At 41.8% G+C, this 22,101-nt stretch overlaps 1 protein-coding gene and 1 pseudogene across 5 annotated transcripts in view; one reads left to right on the top strand and one right to left on the bottom strand.

Moving 5' to 3' along the window:
• LOC135224629 (probable cytochrome P450 6a13) overlaps positions 1–22,101 on the bottom strand; it is a 216,421-nt gene that overhangs the window by 166,851 nt on the left and 27,469 nt on the right. The gene's annotated exons all lie outside the window — the stretch shown is intronic.
• LOC135224865 (cytochrome P450 6B7-like) overlaps positions 1–22,101 on the top strand; it is a 58,671-nt pseudogene that overhangs the window by 18,782 nt on the left and 17,788 nt on the right.

Below are 22,101 nucleotides of genomic sequence, written 5' to 3'. Positions count from 1 at the left end.
CGGCTGAGGGGAGTAACGGAGATGTGGGATCTGCTTCCTTCAATTGAGGTATGGGGTCCCCCTTCTGGGCCGCTGGGATGGTAGACCTCGCGATCTTTGTCAGGAACGGGAGCGGGGTACTCTCATCCATTGTGAAAATGGTAAAGGGACTCTTAAAAGGTTGTATCTTGGGGTTAATTAGAACAATCCATGTCCTCTAAACACCTGAGCCATTCTCTCTGAGCCTGGTCTCGTGAATAGAGGACTGTCTCCTTTGTACCCTATCATCCCGAACCATGGCTGAAGCTGTGAGCCTTGCGTAGCCTATGAACGGAGGCTGGAGGTCTTCCGGGTAGAACTCGAAGTCCTCTATCCTTCGAGTTCCAAATTCCGGTATAGAAATGAGACCGTCTTGGAAGGGGGCGTATGACGCTACTCTCCATGGGTTGTTCATCGAGAACGGAGGTAGCGAGTCATACGGAGGAAGCTGAGTTCCACTTGTATTGGAAAGTGGAGGAGAGGCTAGAGGAGCTTCTCTCAGTCCGGCTATAATGGATCTTGGGAAGTAATCCTATCCGACAATCGAGAGATCATTTGTTCCATGCTACTCTTTATTTAGGGACCCAACCAGGTCGCCCACCTGTTGCAACAGGCCAGCATTGGAGTCCAAAGCCGGAGCTGCTGCGGAGGTGGAGGGGTGGCTCTGAATCGGAACCAATGGTAGCGGAACTGGTGACTCTGCCGGAGTGCGAGATCTCTCTCTGGAGGATTTACTCCTCGAGGACTTAGAGCCGGCGCTAGAAGCTTTAGACCAGTCTGCTCCGGGATTCCCAGCCGGAGACTTACGCGAGGAGGATGAAGCCGAAGCCGTCTTCTTAGGACGACGACGACGTCTTTGTCAAGGATTTCACTGCTTGACCCTTGACCTTAGTCTAACCGAAGCGTCAGGAGGATATACAATTCATCACCTGTAAAGCCTTGGAAAGGATGGAGAGGTTGCAGGAGTAGAAGAAACAGTTACGCCCAAGGGGGACCCTTGGGGATCCACCCCGTACCTACCTCGACCAACAGGTCGTCTACACCTACCATAGGTTCCACATTAATATCTAAAGTTGCGACGTCCGTGGAGATATCCTGGTCTTGGTCAGTTAATGAGGCAGCCAGCTGTTGTTGGATGAAGGCGATAGTCGGGGCCGCCTCTACTGGGTCGACGATCCTGTCGCCTTGCCTCCGGGGAAGATTAGTACCGCCAACCGTTTCTCTAGGATGTAGGGCATACCCTTGGCGGCGTTCTTCCCAAAACCGCCGACCCAGGCCCGCAGGGTTGCCAGTGCGGTATCCCTCACTGCCGGCGCCTGGAAGAGAGGGCGTAGATTAGATTTAAGAATCACTTAAAACTAAAAACTTAAAGTATAACTTAAACTTACATGCCTTTAAGTTAGAGTGAATGATGAAAAACTTAAGCACTATACAGAAGCGGAGCAGCTACCGGAGATGGAATACTTACCCCGTCTAAAAGCTGTCAACCAGATCGTAACATATGGTACACGTCTCCATGGTACCAGACCTGGATGTCCCCGTGCGGAGTCGCGCATGGAGCATGGGACCGGCAAACTTCGTGTCCACATGGGTCCTGAAGTGTGGCGGCACATCCCGGATGCTCACAGTTGGTGGTCTGTAATAAGTGGAATGACGAACATGAGTAATCTTAAAGAATATCACTTACAGGCTAAAGGACAGAAGAACTCCGTTGCAATGCCAGGAGCTCGGAAAAAATTTGGGCATAACCCCTCCCTGAATCGCCTGAATAGGCTATAATCCCGGAGAGATCCGGTACGACATGTAAGGGAGGGGGGGATGGTTTAAGGTACTTAAGATAAACTTATAGTTAATCTAATAACCACTTAAACCTAAAACTCAAACGAACCGGACCAGGTCCAGTGCGTAGCGGAGTAGTAGTAAACTCAGCAATACGGTAAGGTTAGCAGGGACCCACTGTATGTTCCGGTCCACTCTGTTGGGTGGACTAACATCTTTCCGCTGGATGCCAGGACTCCGGTCAGGAAAGGAGCCCTAGTAAGGTGGGAAAGAGCGAGAAGACATACAGGCTCGAGCTAGCACGGAGCGACAAGGTAGCAACGGAGGGGGGGAAAGGCCAGTACCCCCACACCCCGTTACCACCCGGCCGGACCGAGAAGCCGGAGAGGTCGATTCCAGTCTGGGTCTGTCCCGTCCCCCTACTCCCTCCGCCTGGGGGGAAGAGAGGGAGGCAGGCTCGGGTATATGGAGCGAGCATGGGTAGACCGACCCACCCTCCCCCGACTCTATGGAAGAGCGGGAGGGGGGGGAAGGTGACTGGGCAGGCGTCTGGCTGCCTCGTGATCACGTAGTGACCACGGGGCGGTAAGACCAAAACAAGACAACTAAGCCTAGGACAAACCAACTGATCAGAGAGATGCTATCGGGAAGCAACTGAACTGAAAAGCAGTAGCATATAGGCCCACTGGGCCAAAACCAACTGATCAGAGAGATGCTATAGGGAAGCAAACCGAACTGATGAGCGGTCGGTAGTATAGGCTCAATGAGCCAGGACCTAGGCTAAGCCAGACGCCTAACTAACCTAACTATAACAAATTACATAGTATAAATAAATAAAAATGAAAGAAAGAAAGCAATATAGCAGGAGAAAAAATCCAGGAGTGTACGACTAACCCGAAGGCAAGTCTACCACTCAAAGCTAGTCAGAGGCCGATACTAAGAGCCGGGACTAGGGTCTTGGATGAAGAAGCCTACATAAGGTAAAAGACATGCCATGCATGACAAACCTGAGTAGACAGTACCCTAAGTAAAGCGATAATTAATATAGAGCGTACATAGATAAGGGGCTGGGGATGTTCTAGGTATGGGAGACCAAGAACGAACCCACCACGAGGCAGAACCATGCTGCCATGCTTCCGACCCAGAGTACGTATTTATACCTAAAAAACGGCAAATACTGTCTCAGGGCCGGAAAAAACCAACTAACCATAAATACTGAGTACTTAACTTAGCTGCTGCGATAGCTGCACGCTCCATTATAGATAAATCCAACGAAAGGGCACAAAAAACACAGAGAGAAAAAATGGCACGTGTGAATCGTGTGCGCTAACTGAAAAGGATGTCCACCAGAGGCGCAGCAGTCGCAGCATGGGATGGAGTAGTAGTAGTACGTGCTGCTCACATCTGTGGGTCGGCTCCCCTCATGGAGGGTTTTTGTAGTGGGAATTTCTATCGGCATTTGGCCCGTTGGAAGTGTTTTACTCGCCCTAGTGTTCATACGACACCCTCTTGGAGGGTGAGCGAGTCAGTTATACTGACCTTTTTCTTTATTTTATTTATTCTCTGGTATGTGTTAGTACATTTACCCTAGAAATAATAGATTAAAGGATATTTCGCGCAGCGACACGAGCTGAGCCCAGAAATGCATTGTGTTATTTATTAATTATGCATCTTTTCATAAATCCTTTAAAAAGTTATACATTATTTCACTGTATCCAAGAATATTGTATGTATTCTCATATTATTGTATTTTAAAATACTACGGCAAACTTAAGACCGTATTCCGCGGAGCGGCCAATGTTGTGGTTTGAAATCAGCTGATGAATACGAGTCTGTTTCACCATAACGCAATTCTGAGCAAATGCTCTTGCTTCTAGTTAGCATACGAATATCTAGATACTTGACTTATATGAGTCAAAGTTATTTTTCCTTATACAGCGTGTTTTTAGGTGGAAATATTTATTGAATTGTCTCGTTGTGAATGTGAACTACTATTTTTTTGTTTTTTTTTTTTTTCGTTAACGAGATTACGTTGGCGGCATGTTTATTGCGGTTAATATTAAATTTAAAAAATTACGTGATTTCCGTTCGCAATACGTAATCCTTTATATCATCGTAATACGAACTTTACGTTATTTATCTTATATCGGCGTGAAACCAACAGTAAAATGTGTTCTTTCAAGCACAGTAGTTTTGATTAAAGAAATGATTTTATCCCAATTTTATCTAATGGTTGTGTGTGATGGCAGACGTTTACTGCAGTTTTATCCTTGTTGCCGATGTACGATAATAGTCATTAGCAGCTTGAACAGTTTTCTCAGCTTCAGTCATAAGTAGGTTTAAATTTTAAAATTTAACGGTATATTTCCCGATTGATCTTTAATCTATATTGATCTCTGATCTATAGCGAATAAAGTTATTACATTAGATATCTCAGTTCTATTCTATACATAACGCCATTTATAACAAATATGGTAATGTTGCACTGTAGTACGATGATCGAAATACAAGCCAAACAGATGTTATCCAGTTCGGTTGTACTTAGAAAAAAAAAGTCATTTTCTCGTTCGGTTGTTGTTCATGGTTGTACACGTTCACAGGGGGGCGCAACGAGTATAACGTTAAAACCATACTTTCATCATTCTCTTTTGCTGTATTGAACTTATGTAACTAGAAGATGGATAAAGTTAGGCCATTGTAATTTGATCTCTCAAAAAATCGAACTATCGTAAGACTAATGATCATAACCTGAACACTACAGCTACCTGTACACTGTATAAACTTTATTATATCTTTACATACTCTAGACACCCACATGTACTGTACAGTAAATTCTATAGTACTATACTGCATAAATATAATTTTACTTATTGCGCCGTTGTGGGATTACGGCCCCTTTGACTGGTCTAGAGTTTCGAAAGAAGGTGTGCGGTGGCCGTAGGCTTTAAAAAAGCTCAGCGTCGAAAATCGCTTTGTTGGCGTCGGTGGCCAGGAACGGAACCCTTGCCGCTAACCGAGGGCCGCCTGTATATGGTGGTATAGGGCGAAAAATGTAAAGTCATGAAAAAATTCATGGAGCTTCATATGGCAATTGAGAATACGTATACGAAATATTTCGTCAAAATTCCTCTTACTTTCGTAGTTATAGTTACAGGGTAATTTGTTAACGTAACTCAATAAGCCTAAAACATTGATCCGTACAAGAAAATGCAATATTTCTTCTATTATCGTAAATTTTGATAATTATTGTCAAAGAAATTGGGAGAAATGGCATCTGTAGACATTCCCTGAGTCGAGAAGGGAGACTTCAGCTCTGCTACCAAGTCCAGTCATGATTTAGTGCGATCACAAACTCAGGTAGTTTACACGTTCGATTTCACCTCTGACATTTGCTTGCTATTACGTATGTTTATGTATGTTTCGGCAAGAATTTCATCATGCTAATGAGGAAAAGACAAGGAAAACATCTCGCTAACATACAGACGAAGAAAAATCGCTCAAATATTATTACAGAATATCATAATATACGCGTAGTTAGTGAAGAGAGAGGGGGGAGGGTTGCTAGTAACGCCCCCGTCTTGCCTGACAGCACACGTCATACTGTGCCCAAGGCTACGATCTTTGAGCAAAGAGATCTTCATTTATGATAAATAACAAAGTTTTGGTTTTTTAATACCCAAAATGGAATATGAAATTCATAATAATCATGATTTATTAAATTGTCTTTGTAAAAAGAGAGTACACCTTCGAGTTTCACCTCTGACATTCTCTTGCATTTACGTTTGTTTATCTTTGTTTCGGCAAGAATTTCATCATCATGCCAGAGGAAAATACAAGGAAAACATCTCGCTAACATACAGAAGAAGAAAATTCGCTATAATAAGCCGAGTTAGTGAGGTAAGAGAGAGAATTGCGTAGGGAGGAGTTCACCTCTTGCCTCAAGCATTGCCCCAGGCTACATATGAGCAAAGGGATCATCATTTATGATTAAATTATGATAAATAAAATAGATTTGGTTAATTAATACACAAAAAAGAAATATACATTCATAATAATCATTATTTATTAACATTGTCTTTATAGAAATACGAAGGAAAACTTTGAACGCCCGTATCTCAAAACTTACTTATTGACCTTCAAAATCTATCTTCTCACTTAGTTTTAAAGCTATAACATTGGAATTTGGTATATAACTCAGAAAGACATTATAGAACAATCAAATAGAGCCCTTTTTTCCTATTTTTGTTTCGTCTTTTTTTTTATAAATTTTTTTCTCGTGATTTATAGGGTTTATTTTTTTACCATATTGAAAAAATTCATATCTAGCAAAAAAAGACTTTTAGGAAAAAAAACACTCCATTTGATTGGAGGTCTACATCAGGTCTATATATGGTAGTAATCCCAGGTCTTAATATTAAATATCAAGGGAGGAGATAGAATTTGAAAAATGGTTATTTTCAGGATAAATTGCCCTGGTGTCACAAAACCGAAGGTCAGAGGCGAAAATCATATGCAGTTTGGAGATGTCCCAAGTCACCTTATTAAGTGGTATGAATATCAAAGCCCTGTCCTTAAAAAATGGCATTAGCCGGCCGGCCCCCTTAAAACCCCCTTTTTTATTGTTAAAAATCCCCAAAAAACACTAAAAAGGCTTATACCTGAGTATATTAATAGTTTTATCTCAAAAAGTGCATTATTTGTATTATATGAAAATACAAATAATGGGTATATACATTCCATAGAAAAATCTGCAAATCATGAGTCTGCGAATAGTGGGGGTTGACTGTATATTCTTTAGGATTCTACAACCCACTGTTTGTAGTTCCAAAAGCCTCAGGAGGTTGGAGATCCATGCTGGATGTCAGTGCTCTGAATGTCTGTACAGAAGAAAAAATTTAAGATGGAAACAAATGAAACTGTTGTCCTTCATTCGCCAGGGAGATTGGATGATGTCCATCTATTTGCAGGATGCCTATTCCCACATTCCAATCCATTCTTAATAGAGGAAGATTCTTAGATTTGTTTTTGAAGGCAGGGTCTTCCAGTTCCGTGCCTTATGTTTTGGCATCTCGACAGCTCCACAGGTTTTTACCAGAGTTCTAGCTCCCCTCCCAAAGTGGCTACATCTCATGGGAATCAGAATATCCCTCTACATCAATGATTGGCTGCTTTGAGTCCAGTCTCATTGCTCAAGAACTGGGTCTTCTCATCAACCTAAAGAAATCCCAGCTGGTTCAGGCTCAGAGGATTCTGTATTTAGGAATTCTGATACTCTCAGAGTTTTCGGGTTTTCTCCATCCCAGAAACGAATAGGAGCATGACTGGAGAATTTTTAGTGTTTCAAATCCTGCTCAGTGAACAAATGGATGAGTCTTCTAGGGATCTTATCGTCAATAGAGTAACTTGTAACCCGTACCCTAGGCAGGTTTACATATGAGACTCTTCAGTACCGTATATACTGGCATATTATGTGACTTTTGAAACCTAATTTCGAAGCTAATTTTAAAGGGGTCGCATCATACACTCGGTATAAAATTAGCGTACCGTCTATGCTTTCCCAAATCGGCAGATTGCGATAGTTACTACTGGAGGAAAACAGTAGATCTTTTAAAAAGTTATGCTTTAATTGTACTTCACTATATCCAATAATATTGTATGCATTCTCATATTACTATTGTAGTTTAAAATACAAAAGAGCGATCGTGCGCCATTTGCATTATTTTGGTTTATACAGCATGTTTAACTGTTCTAGACTAACCGTCTATAATTTCCAAATCAGTTGATTAAGGCACAATACCGAAGGAATTTTTAGTTTTTGTTTTGTGTTTTACTCGGTAAAAGAAACATTTGTTACTTGAACTATTATTTTTATTTTAGGATACACAGCTAAGTGAAAATTTATTAAAGTAAAAAAAAAAATGTATAAAATTAATAAACTAAAATCCTCCAAAGTCGCTCTCCGTGTCCGTACCATCAAATACTGCTCTGAATTCTTCGCCAACAAGGCAGTCATATTCGTCATCTTCCAGATCTTTGATCATTTCATCTTCATATGGAAGGTATAGGCTTGTCACCGTGGCGAGCTCTCTGGCGTGGCTTGTAAAGATCTGCCCTTATGCAAATTTTACAAAAACAACAACTGCCCGTGTTTGACAGACCTTTGAATGTCCTTGAGACAAACCCCGAGGCTATAATTATAAGATTATAAGGGGTTTTCATTCCCAGGTACTTAAATCTCCTTCCTATTCGGCCCTGCTCTCTCTCTCTCTCTCTCTCTCTCTCTCTCTCTCTCTCTCTCTCTCTCTCCTCAGCTGTCCGAGCGAGAGCTTTTTCTTATGGGACAACAATAGGGCCCGCATTTCGCATTTGCCATACCTAATTATTTGTATATGGATTGCCCTTTCTCGGCTGATGAAGTTGCCGTATATCCATGGCTGTGAGATGACCAGGAATAACTTGTAAGTCGGCGTTAAAGTCACTCCACACTTCAGTCAGGCCAAAACTTTGCCATATCGCATTCAAGCAATATTCAGTCATTGTTTCCTATCTATTATTTTGTCAGAGAGAGAGAGAGAGAATCTGTTAGTATATGATTGTTTATTTTCTCACTCGTAAAACTTACTGTTATGCTTTATTTCATATTTCCTTGCTCACCAATTTATTCTATACCTACGATATTAAGAAATCAAGATATGTGTAGAAGGGAGAACTGCCTCCAGACTGTACAGTCAGTATGGATTTAAACGCACGTGGAACTGGTTGAAATATTTGCAACAGCACCAAAATGAGATGCCATGGTGATAGAAAATCTGACTCCGTTTATTGTTATTTTGCATAAAAAAACTTTATCAATCGTGAAACTTAAGTAATTTATTTAGATTTCTGCGTAACGGGGAAAATATAATATTTGATATGTAATGGGAGAAATGGTTTTATCTCTGTTGTTGTTATAAATTTGGCAGATATGCGATCAAACACGTGGGAGGACCAAAACAGCCCAGCCAGAGAGCTCAGCTCATTTTGTAGATACTATTGTTTGGCGTGCTAGGCTTACCCGATTCATTTGGGTGTGCGCTGCAGCTGTTGCTACGGCTACTCAAATAATCTCATTTTTCTTACTAATCCCAAGAGTTGACCATGGAAAATCCCAAGATTAACCAAAAATCCCAAGATAATAAAATAATTGACATATGCCAAGCCTTGGAGTCCTAAATATTTACTCTGTCTGTCTATCAGGAAAAGATACTGATAAATTGATTTAGACGGTATCTTTTCGAGAGAGAGAGAGAGAGAGAGAGAGAGAGAGAGATGATTGAGCGAGAGAGAGAGAGAGAGAGAGAATATTGCAGTGTGGTCATGCTTGTTAAAAATGTGCAGTACGGGTAATTCATATCTGGAAGAAAAAAAAATATGAATTTTGTTGCTGTCAGTCGCATGGACTAAATTTACAAAGAGCAGGGAACAAATCTTGACATTCCTCGAGAGATAGAGAGATGAACCAAGGCCATCTAGGATGAACTCTCTCTATCCCATCTCAACTATACTGTAAATGTTAACTTGAGTCTCTGATTATCATAGGTATTAGCACATGCGCAACTGTATGTGTGTGTGTGTGTGTGTGTATGTATGGGCATACTGTTAATAAATGTGCTGTTCTACCTAGGTAATAATACCTACATCTTGGAAGATAAAACAAACAAACAAAGTTTTGTTGTTGTTAGTCGCCTGGGATACAAAGGGTGTGACCAGCAGACAGAAAGATTAACATTTTTCCAGAGATTAAAGAGCTGAATTTTGTTTTGGAGCTATGTCAACCGCGTTAGTAAATAGGTATCATCATCTAAAGAAATTTTTTCTTTTCTTTTTGCGGAAGAATCTTCAAAACCATTTTGGCATTCAAAGTAATGAGAAGGAATCATTCTATTCTTCAGTAATCAGTAAAATACTTACACTATAAAAACTAAAACTATGTATTGTATGCAAAACACACACATCATCGTTAGCTTCACGTGTGTAAACGTTCAATTCTAAGAAATTCACGAGTAGTATATAATTAACACCTGATTGGTTTGTTGGTAGCCATGGAGATCTGTTATCCAATGACTGCCATCTGCTTCTGTTTCTATTTATAGACATATGCCGTGGATGGCACTAGTTTTGAACGTTACCATGTTCGTGATTTTCTGACTGCTAACGGCAAAAATTACTCAATTTTCTTTATATAATTATTTCTTCGTGAAAACAATAATATAATATGATCATTTTAACTTTAATGTATAGTGGTATGAAAAATACCAGTTTGTCGTAGTGATGCGTCATCAATATAGCGGTATGAAAATACCACATGGTGTTGTAGCGATACGTAATCACGAAGTACAAATCCTTTTCCCGGACCATCCTCAAAATTTTACGACTCATCAACTTCAAGATCGATATGGTGAAATATATTATATAGTCATACTTATTGTTTAAATTCACAAGTTGAACTGCAAAACATCATTATATTTTGATTGTCATGTACATATATTTTTTGCATTTTACGGAATGTTTGTTTTGAAAATAATAGCTATTAGTGAACATATGGTATTAATTGTCCCACTATTTTGTTATAGGTGATCTTAGTTATCTCACATTCATTTAACGGTATTATATTAATATTTATTTAAACTGTAATTAATAAATAACAATATTGAAAAACAAAGGGAAAAAATGTTTTTGCTGCAGTAGTGATGTTTGTTTGATTATGCATCTGACCTCACATTTCCGAAATCTGAAAAATTCCAAAAACCGAAACATCGGAATGTGTGTGTACTGCACATTTTTTTAAACACGCACACAATGTCTACACATTTACTGATACCCGTAGTGAAAGACTCAAATTACAGTATTTATTCCTAGAGAGAGAGAGAGAGAGAGAGAGATAGAGAAGAGAGCGAGAGAGAGAGAGAGAGAGAGAGAGAGGAGAGAGAGAGAGAGTAGAATGATTTAAGACTCCAAGGCGTGTTATTTTTACAATTATTTTTCTGAGCTCAGCTGTGTCGCTCCCGTGAAATGTGTCTGCTTTAGCACTATTTCTAAAGGCGACTCGCTGCCCGCCCGCTACTTAAAAGTGACGCCTAACAAAACCCTAAATAAAGGCAAAACGAAAGGCAAATTCACTCCCTAAATATTGAAAAAGGGCGGAACCAGTACTTAACTTGGGTGAAGAGGTAGATTGACGATCCATAACCAAGAATAAAAATAAAAGAACAGATAGCTATATTCGAGAGTCCGAACACGATATGGCTATCGATAAGTATGACGTCACAGACGCCTTCAACGGGGTAGCTAGGTGTGACCTATGGGTTGCTCCCGTATTTTATTTGGGTCTTTTGATGAGGAAAAGGCTAATTGAGGGGTTGCTGTGGTAGTGTTTAACAAACCTCGCCCCAGTTTTTATAACCGACACCCTTTTATATAGGTGAGCGAGTCAGCAGGCTTTCCTGACATGTCCAATTTAGCAGTTCTCTGGTATTATAGCAATATTTTACTAGAAATAGTGCTAAAGCAGACACATTTCACTGGGCGACACGGCTTCCTCGCCCAGAAATAGATTTTTCCAACGTCAAAATCCCTTTATTATCTTGGGATTCTTTTTTAATCTTGAGATTTTCTATTCAATTCTCGAGATTAGTTAGAAAATTACCGTAACTTGACTAGCAGCAGCACACATCTGAATGACTTGAGTGGCCATTAGCATGCTAAACCACCAACCTTATGAACTGACGCTCTCGGAAAAGGAACTCGCATGATACATGAGATACATGACAAAACCACTGTTTATTGGTGAAAATTTGGGGGTCGCATGATATGCGAGATCGCACGTTACTCGAGTATATACGGTATTTTCTAAAAGCCAGTTGGGACAAAAAATCTCTGGATTTGTTCACCTTTCCGATCACCACTGAAATAAAGAAGGACCTATTATGGTGGAATTATGAAAGAAGACTGATGCATCAGATCTAGGTTGGGGAGCTTCCTATGGCACAAAGAAGTATCCGCGACTTGGTCCCAGGAGCAAAAAGCGTGGCACATAAATATAAGAGTTGATGGCGATACATCTTGTTTCCAATTTTCACCATGAAAGTTTTTGACAAGACAGTGGGAGTCCACTCAGACAGTACAACTGGCCTGTCTTACATTAGAAGGCAAGGGGAACCCACTCTTTCTCCATGTGCAAAATAATGAAACGTCTACTTCCCTGGGCAGCCCAGAACCACACAGGGATAGTAACAAGGTTTATACAAGGGAAACTGAACTCACCAGACGAATTGAGCCACCAGAAGCAAGTCCTACCTACTGAGTGGATGTTAGAGCCCCTGGTCTGCTTAAGGCCTGTCCACACTAGGAAACATTGTTTGCAAACAAAGTTGGCAAACAATATTTGCAAACAGTTACCAAACTGTTTGCAAACAAAGTTTCCTGTCCAGACCTCATTTGTCGTCAGTATGCTTGTCAGTGCAGTAGCTTCTATTCTTCTTGGCTATTTTAATGCTCTCAAGGAGGGATAAGAGAAAGAGAAAGAGGTGGGTGAGGAAGTTTTTAGGAAAAGGAGCGTGTCATGCTGACTTGCTTCTTAGGGAATTGAACATAGATACATTTATACATATCTTAGTTATTGACATTACGTCAACAACTAAGATATGGCCAAAGAAAGTAAATTAAACCACAGAAATTGTTATAATCAAGCAAAATAACAAGCTGGGACACTCTACTTAAGCTTACATTTTATACTATAGCTTAAATATAACTTATAATAATGGCATAATTTTTGGATATATGGTACACAGATAAATTTCCTTTAAAATGGGGAAGACTAGATTAAAATTGTATGGTTGGTTTCAAAGCTATTGGTGTTTGAAAACTTAAAATGCATTTTCGTTTGTAAAAAATGGCACTTGTTCCCTTGCTCCGCTGGACGCCACACATATAACTTACCCAGTAATTAATGTGATCAGAGCCAATCCTCCTCCCCTCGCATGGACACAAGGGCATAAACAAATTGGGCTCCTTGCTGTGTTGTTTCCCTCTACCCGAAAGTGGGCAAGGCTCTTGTCACTTACCCAAAACTATTAGCACGACTGGCAAACTTCAAAATTTTAACTGATGAACGAGTAAAACTAGTTATATAATTACTGAGAAAGTAATATATAAAACCTCATTTTATTATAAAAATATCATTTTATAACTTGAGCAAGATTTCATTCATTTTTTCTTTGCTTTCTTTTCATAATACGTATATCACACTTTGACCAATAGTTTTTCATAGTACAGGCAGTCCCTGGGTTATGACAGGGGTTCCGTTCTTGAGACGCGTTGTAACCCGAAAATCATCATAAGCTGGAGCATCGCCAAAAATCCTAAGAAAACCTTACTTTTAATGCTATGGGTGCATTCAAAACTGTAAATTGCATTCTTATTGCATTTTGCATAAAAAACTTCAAATATTGATTATTTTGCATTTTTGGTGTCATATTTCTTCTGCCAGATGAGTGTTGTAGGCGTCGTAACCCTGGAACATGCGGCGTAACCCTGGAAATAATTTCTGATGAATATAATTGAAAAGCGACTTAACCTCGGAATGTTGTAAGCCGAACCCGTCGTAAACCGGGGACTGCCTGTATTTACTATTATGAAAATATTTTATTTTGTATTGGTTATCCAGAGAATATTTAATTTCATTAAGCATTTTGTAGAACATTTTTGTTTACTGTATCTGTTCATTCTATGGTGTGTAGTAGTTCTTATGCCTAGCAATTTTGGCTGGTGTAACTGAAGTGGCATATGTGGTGGGACTTTTTGTAACTAGTATTCTCATGCTTAACTGAGGGATATATTAGGGTATGGCAGTTCCCTACCCCATTAACCTGTGCCAAACAAAGATTAGTAAGTTGTTGGAGGGTAATATAGCGACTACTGGAATGTAATCAGTGGTATCGTTTAGGGTACTGTTCTTGGTCTGTTGCTTTTTATAGCATAGAAACACACCAAGTTATGATGGGGTTATGTTCCCATAAACCAGTTGTAAGTCAGAAATGCATATTGTTGCACCTATCCTAGCCTACCATTTACATAATTAGAATACACTTAGTACATTAGCCTATAGTGTTGGTTAGAATCTTTAACACGGGAACATATCTTTATAAATAAGTGTTGAATATTTCAAGAAATACACTGAATAATGTACAGTACTGAAAGTTAAACAAAATGGTTGTATGGACACCCACCATTAATGTACGCTGGCCTGAAGAATATTTGAGGTTAGATGATGGAGATCATGCTTGTCAGTTTCTGTATCCTGAAGAGGCTCAGTAGCTGGTAGAGAGCATGTTGTGTTTCTTCAGGAAGATATCAGCTTTAGAGTGAATGGAAGATATCAAGTTACAGTGGTATTTTGTTTCTTTTTCATTATAGATTTATTTATAGCAAGCAAGAGCATTCTGGATCAGCCTTCAGTGCTTGCAATATCTTCTATAGTAATTGACATCCATCTCCTTTAATCCAAAAGCGCCAAAACCTTGTGATAATAGCAAATGCCTCAGCCATTATCTATATGTGAACTGTCTCTTTGCCTTGTGTATAATTTTTTATCCTCTCCCGAGCTGTTTTTTTCTCAGTTCCTCCAGCTTTAATACTATAAAACCCATGGCTGTCTTCTTCATTGATGTCCATTTGAACTGTGTCCCAGAAACTAATATCTTGTTAGAGATGATTTCATAACATCAGAATCTTCATTACCTTTGAATGGGGTAACATGTTATCTTTATAATCTACATTCCTTCCAAAACTTTTGGAGGTTTTTGCCAGGTGGCAGTTTGCTTCAGTAGCCTGCACAAATGTAGTGTAAATATTAGTCTTTGATTGTAGCTATTGTACCTAGGTCCATGGATTGAATGACGAGAATGGTTTTTGACAGCAGGTAAGTGAACTTTACATTGGGATACATGCTGTGGATGTCCTGGGTCTGTCCAGAATCAGAGGAATCTTGAACTGGGATATTGTTTTGCCTTGAGTATTTTCTTGTGTGCAGAATAAAACAGTTAAAAAACAAAACATGAAAAATGCTAGTGCCATCATGTTTTCTTGGTATAGCATTAAAAAAACAAGAAACATACACAGGTATGTGCTCACATTTTTTAGTGCTTGTAGTTTTCAGAGTGGTAGAGTAAGAAAGGCTTCAGCTTTAACTTGGCAATTTCCACTCAAAAGCGGCATTACATGATCTTTGAATACTTTGAATTCAAACACTCCCATGGACTCTTGAGTGAATGCTTTTATGGTCCAGCATATGCCTCCAGAACAAGTGTACTTCATTAGCTTTTAAGTATTTGCTCTGGAAAATTCTTTTTGTCCACAACTATCTGATTCAACTCTTGAAAAAATTTGGTTCCTTCATAAGTGGCTTCACTGGTAGCCTTCATATTATGAAACTAGCTATGACCTATTGTAAACTTGCATGTAAGTAGGAGTGTCAGCACACTCTTAACAGTTTCAGGAAGACTGCACCTGGTCTTCCATCTAATGATGCTGCTTGATGTCTTTGGAACCATGTCAATATGGATTTTCTTTATTTGTGCAATGAATGTTAAGTGAAGATTGTCTTGAGCAAGCTAAGTTTTTTTTTTTTTTTTTTTTTTTTTTTAGTGAATGAAGAAATATTACTATTCATAGATACTTGGTACTAAAAGTCAAAAGTCTGCTTAGAACTATTCAGGTAGACCATCTTTTCCAGTTGAATTTATTGCAATACACTTGCAAATACAGTGGTCCCCTGTATTTGCAGGGGATGTGTACCAGACACCCCCGCGAATAGTTAGAATCCGCGAATAGTTGGAACCCCTATGAAAACGCTGAAAACGGCCTATTTTTGGTAGGTAAAAAAAAAAAAAAAAACTACAGATTTTTTATACCTGGTTTTTTAAATAGTTTTTTATCACAAAAAGGGCATTTTTATGATTCAAATTAAAAAAAAAAACCCAGGAAATTTCTGGATATTTCTCATAGAAAAATACCGTAAATAGGTGAATTTCCCATGAATAATGGGTAGATATGGTTCAGAGAGAAATCTGCGAATGTGCGAGTCCACGAATCCGGAGAATGCGAATACGGGGGCCCCGCTTTGTAGTGGTTAAATAAATGTTAATGTTTACTTTTTCACAATTATTGATGGAAAATTTATATACAGTGTAAAGACCCCTTCTCTCTAATGTTTAGCTTTTTCGTTTGGTTTTCAGATCATCAGTATTTGAGATGAAAGAAGTGTATGGGAAATTCACCATGGACACTATTGCCAGTATTGCTTTTGGTGTGAACAGTGATTCGCTCCAACATTTACTCGGGTATGTTGGAATGAGTTAAGACCTAAATTGTGCCAAGAATGGAACCTTTTTGCAAAATTCTTTACCCTCATGCCTTGAATTATCTAACTCAGAGGGAGACAAAGATTTGTTCCTATGGGAATATTACAAACCATTACCTTTTAAGTGGAGAATGTCTTCTACTCACAGAGCTGAACTGTAAAATGAATGCACTTTAATACATACAAGCATAGATATATGGCAGAGCTGGTGAGTGAATGGGAAAACCCCACATCCTCTTCACAGATGCTCATCCACTTTATCTTTTGATCATTCTGTGTGATCTTCGTGCTGCTGCATTTGTTTTATTTTATGATTTTTTTAATGCAGAGGTTATTTGAACAAGTATCCACTTTGATCACATTTAGTCTTCAACAAATGCAAGCCAGAAAAAGAGAAATTTGTAAGTTGGATATGAATTTGAAAGTAGCAGTAATGTGTAATCTTGAAAGATGAAGAGCTATAAGTCCAGGGAAAATGAAAGCTCTGAGAAAATTTGAAGTTTTCAGTTGTGTAACAGCATAAGCTGGACTTTTTTCCATCTCAAAATATAAATAAGCGTATGATGGTTCACCACATATCTACAATTTATATTATACTTGTACTCAATAGACAGTCTTTCCCAACACAGAAGTCTTAACAGAGGGACGGCTAGAGGCGGACAGTATTAATGTTAAGGACCTCAGGTTTGTAGCTATGAAAAAATACAAATTGTCTTAGAAAATTTGTCATTTGTTCATACACGAACAAACCTTCAGTCTTAACAATAGGATAGGCTCATACTTGGAAGGAGGTACAAGACATCCTAAACTGGCTGGGGGCCTACCCACCAGTCCAGCTTCCAGAAGAAATGACTTCTGGAGAGGACTGAAGCCCATTAAGAAGCTAGATAGATTGATATCTAACCACTCAGACCCTGAGTGACGTACAATGATGTATGGGAGAATCATTGTATAGGGAACCAAAGAGAAACTTTGACTGTCCAATAGCAAACCAATACTCCAGGGTTTGTGCTACTCCCAACTCCTCCTTGCCAAGGAGTGGAGCATATGCTACCGAATAGAGGGTTTGATGTTTGTATATAAAGCGACCACACTATCAGTATGACTACCTTACCCACCACACCAGTCCAGCAAATGACGGATCTATTCCTTACCCACCCGCCCAAGAAGAAGAAGAAAGGTACAAGAGAAAGGAGAGACCAGCCCAACTCACTCATTCTCTCATCCACTCCACACAATCATCTTAGGTAAGATACAAAAATGCCATGTTAAGGGCGAACTATGAGTTACACAACCTGTTGGGCAGCCACCACCGGACCCAGGGAAAACATGTCAGTAGATCTTTGGGTGGGCAACATCCTTAAGATAGAAAGAGGTGAACATGGACTGGTGTAACCAAGTACCAGCGCTCAGCACTCTATGTACAGCCAAGTTCTTTTTGAAAGCCAGAGGGACCAATACCCCTAATGTCATACGCTCTAGCCTGCACAGACATGGTGTTGGAATCATCAAGAGTCAAGTATGCCTGTCTGATGGCTTCCCGTATCCAAAAAGAGATAGTATTCTTAGACACCTCTTTCTTTGTACGGCCTGTGCTAACGAAAAGTCTGCGGCAGCGTGGTCTAAGGTGCTGAGTCCTTTTAAGATAGCAACGCAGGGCACGGACAGGGCACAACAAAGGCTCTTGAGCATCACCGCTCACAAAGTCATTCAGTGAAGGAATAGAAAATGAAGTGAATCTGTCATCATGCACAGAGGGATGTTGGGTCTTGACCACAAATTCCAGGACAAATTCGAAGGACACTGACCCCCAATCCCTGGTGTGCTTTACATCATACCTTAGACTGTGGAGCTCTCCTACCCTCTTGGAAGATGCCAAGGCCAGAAGGAAAACTGTCTTGAGCGTCAAGTTCTTGTCAGATGAGCAATCCAAGGGCTCATATGGACTCTTAGTGAAGCTCTTGAGAACCAAAGAAACATCCCACGTCAGAGGCTTGAGCTCTCTAGGAGAACTTGACTGCTTAAACGCCTTAACTAACAATGAAAGTTCCCAGGAAGAGGAGACGTCGATACCTCTAAGGCGTAACACCAAACTCAGGGCCGCCCTGTGGCCTCCAATGATAGAAATGAACAAATGTTTCTCGTCTCTGAGGAAGGTTAAAAAGTCTGCTATTTGCTGAATAGAGGTTGCAAGTGTAGAAAAACCCCGTTTACAACACCAATCACAGTACATCGCCCATTTGCCTTGGTAAACTGCTTAGGTAGACTTTCTGAGACTGCTGGACATATGCCCTGCTGTTCTCGAGGAAAAGCCTCTCGCTTGGAGGAGATACTTGATAGCCTCCAACCATGAAGAGACAGGGATTCTACTGACTGGTGGAACCTTTCCGCATGCGGTTGACACGGGATGTCACCAAAGGGGAATGGTTTCCCTTAAGGGACCTCTGACAGCAACGACAGCAGATCTGGGAACCATTCTGCCCGAGGCCACAGAGGGGCTACCAAAGTCATCCTGAGACCCTGTGAACTCATTAGCCTATTCAGAACTTGACGGATCAAACAAAACGGAGGAAGGCATACACCTCCAGGTTGTCCCAGGGATGTGGAATGCCTCCTCTGCTAACACTAAAGGATCTGGGACCACTGAAACAGAATATCTCCAGCTTCCTGTTGAAGAGCATTGCAAAAAGGTCCAGCATGGCTCTCCCCCAAAATTCAAGAAAGCTTGTCGCTACCACTTGATGAAGGGACCACTCGGTGCCTAGGGTCTGATCCCGATGACTGAATTTGCCTGCGACCACATTCTGTTTGCCTGGGATATACCTGGCTGAGAGCTCTACTGAATCGCTGGCTGCCCACTGGTGAATCTCGACAGTCAAGGCATGAAGTTGATGAGAAACCAGGCCTCCCTGCTTGTTTACACAGGCTACCACCGTGATGTTGTCCGACATGAGAACGACAGAATGACCTTCTACCTTCTCCCAAAACTCCTTCCGACCCAGGAAGGCTGCCTTCAACTCCAAGACGTTGATATGTTGCTGTTTGTCCTCCAAACTCCAAACGCCTGAAACGACAAGGCCGCCTGAATGAGCCCCCCAACTTGCGGGGGAGGTGTCTGAGAACAGAAGGAAGTCTGGTGGAAGAGAACGCAGAGGGACACACTTCAACAGATTCGGGTTGTCCAACCACCAACGAAGGTCTTCTCTCACTTCCAGAGACAGAGGAACCTTTAACAGGGGTGAGTCCTCTGCCGGAGACCAGAATTCTCCTAGTCTTTATTGCAGAGACTGAAGATGAAGACCCCCATGAGGGACCAGCTTCTCCAGAAGAACCATCCAGTGATGAGCTGACTGATGTGGTTCCGACAGGACGTCGCATGCCACCACTCGCAACTTCTCCAATCTCTGATCCAACGGGAAAAATTTTGCCACTGTCATATCGATGACCATGCCCAGGTAGAAAATCCTTTGACTGGGTACGAGATTCAACTTTTCCTGGTTGACTACGATGCCCAGTTCCAGACAGAAAACTGAAGTTGACTATCCTGTCCTGTAGCAGCTTTTTCCATGGAAACTGCCGAGACCAACCAATCTTCTCCGCCCCATAACTCTGCCACTTGGCCCAATGGCCCGCCAGGCAACCCTCCCACCCGTAGTGCAGGCGAGGGAGAGGCGCCTAACCTACCGACGGCCCCCTTTACCTCTGCCCTTTGAGCCCCTTCTTGGCTTAAAGGAATGAGAGCGAAAAGGACGTTGGTCCTCTGACCTAGGCTGAGTTGAATGGGAAGGCCTGCCGAATTCGAACTCCTTGACGGCCTACCAGGTGACGATCTTCTTGACTGCTGCTGGACAGGGGGAGGAGGAGGAACCGGACGTCTCCGGGAGGCGAGACTCTGACTTAGACATGGCCTGGTTGTGCACCAGTCTGTCTTTGGTGTCAGTCCAGCACCTGTCTATTGCATTTTCGAGCTCGGTCCGAGGGAACAAAAATTAGGACTCCAACAGATCTCCATTTCTCAATGCCAGCAAGGACTCTGTGTCAACTGATCTCTCCATCCTAGATAAAGCCGCGTCTCTTCTAATCAGAAGAAGGTTAGCCCATAAATAAACACTGAGGTGAGCCATATATGAAAACGCCTTGCCTCCGGACTGCAACAGACTGGCAAGCGAGGATGTGCTCACTAACCCTTCTGGGGACCTGCCAGGAGCTATCTTGGCAATGATCACAGACCAGAAGTCCAGCCAAGAAACTGGCTGCAACATGGAGGCTGCCGTAGATTCCAACGCTGAGGCATCTTGTGGAGACAAGGGAGAAGCCACCGACCTCACCTGCTCCAAAGTCAATCCCAGCTTCAGGTGAATGACATCTAGATTAAGATGGCGTGACATCAAAAATGCAGAGTTTGTAGCATAGTACTTCCTATGTCTCGTGAGAAGTGGGGGAAATAGCTTGGTAGAGCCCCTAGAGCGAAGCGAACCGTCCCAGTCTGAAACAAGCGTTAACCTTATGCAAGACCGACTGGACATGCCCCAACAAGGGAAGCTGAAGAGATGATTTGGGATCCTGTGTAGCTCCCAGCAAGGCTTCCAAGCAAGAAGGAGTGTAAGACAACCAAGCCTGAGTCCTACTTTCCAAATTGTTGAATCCACAAATGAAATCGACAATTTCCAGAAAGGAAGACAAAAACTCTTTCGTGTCTCCCTCCTCCTGCTCCAGCAACGGAGGCCGATGACGAGAAGAATGTGGAGGCTCCTCTAAGGCACCTTCCTCATTAAAATTAATGGAAGGATCAGCAGCCAAACAGCCCAAAACACCAACTAACCTGTCTGGGCTGGGTCCACGCACCGGCTCCCGAGACGAACCCACTACAACACTAGGAACATCACTACGCACTCCTCCAACAGATGACTCATTAACATGTCCATGAATGGTTAGGCAATGGCGAGACGTTCGAAACATGACTTGGAGAGGAATCCTGACACTCGAGGTCGAAGGAGAATCCCCCAGTGTCGAACTCTTGGAAGCACCAGAGAGAGGGCAGGTAAACACTCCTGCTGCACCAACTTCGCGCTCACCACCTTTGACCTCTTAGACAGGCGCCTTGAGACCTTATGGCGACGAATAGCCCTGGAGAAGTAGGAGCACTTGCATCATGTGCACGGACAGGGAGGTTTGCAACACGCTCCGCGATATGCATGGACGAGGAGGTTGCAACACGCTTGCGAATTGATGCAGAGGACGAAGCACCCACTGCAGATTGCACAAGAGAAGACACACTAACACTAACACTCTCTGAAACACCAACACTCTCGGTAACACGTCTGCGTTGTTCCTCCCTCGTAGGCGAAGAAAGAGTAAAGTCCTTAGCCTTCCAACGCTTGATACGCCGACGTGGCGTAGAGGGGGAAGAGGGAGAGGAAGACAGCACTGGTTTCTTATGCAATCTCTTCGCAGGAGGCAGGGACGATGCAACATGTTTCCTTCCAGTCCTCCCAGCCGACAAGGCACCAACTTATCATCCAAAACAGAGTCCAACCTCTTAAGCACCACCTGGCATATAACCTCAGCTGATCTGCAAGAGAAGGCTCCAATGACATGGAAGGGAGATGTAGCAAACTGGTTGGCAGAGATGACGTCGCAGCTGAGAGAGGCAGTGCGAGGAGACAAACTGGAGTGAAGTCATCGATGGGAGTGACGTCACAAGTGGAGATGACGTCATGGGTTCCCCTTGGTCTAAAGGGGAAGCAGATGCCATTGGCAGAGGAATACACAACGACTGATCCCGTGACGTCATCAACAGGGGTGACGCCACGGCTTCCCTCCGACTTGAAGAAGCGGCAACAGTCACTGGCAGAGTAATACAAGATGGCTGACCTCATCTACCCACGGAGATGAGGCCGGGAGGA

This window comes from Macrobrachium nipponense, chromosome 12 (assembly GCF_015104395.2).
Source record: "Macrobrachium nipponense isolate FS-2020 chromosome 12, ASM1510439v2, whole genome shotgun sequence".
In the NCBI taxonomy this organism is placed as follows: domain Eukaryota; kingdom Metazoa; phylum Arthropoda; class Malacostraca; order Decapoda; family Palaemonidae; genus Macrobrachium; species Macrobrachium nipponense.
Note: the sequence above shows the minus strand (reverse complement) of the source record. Positions and strands in the feature narration are given on the sequence as shown.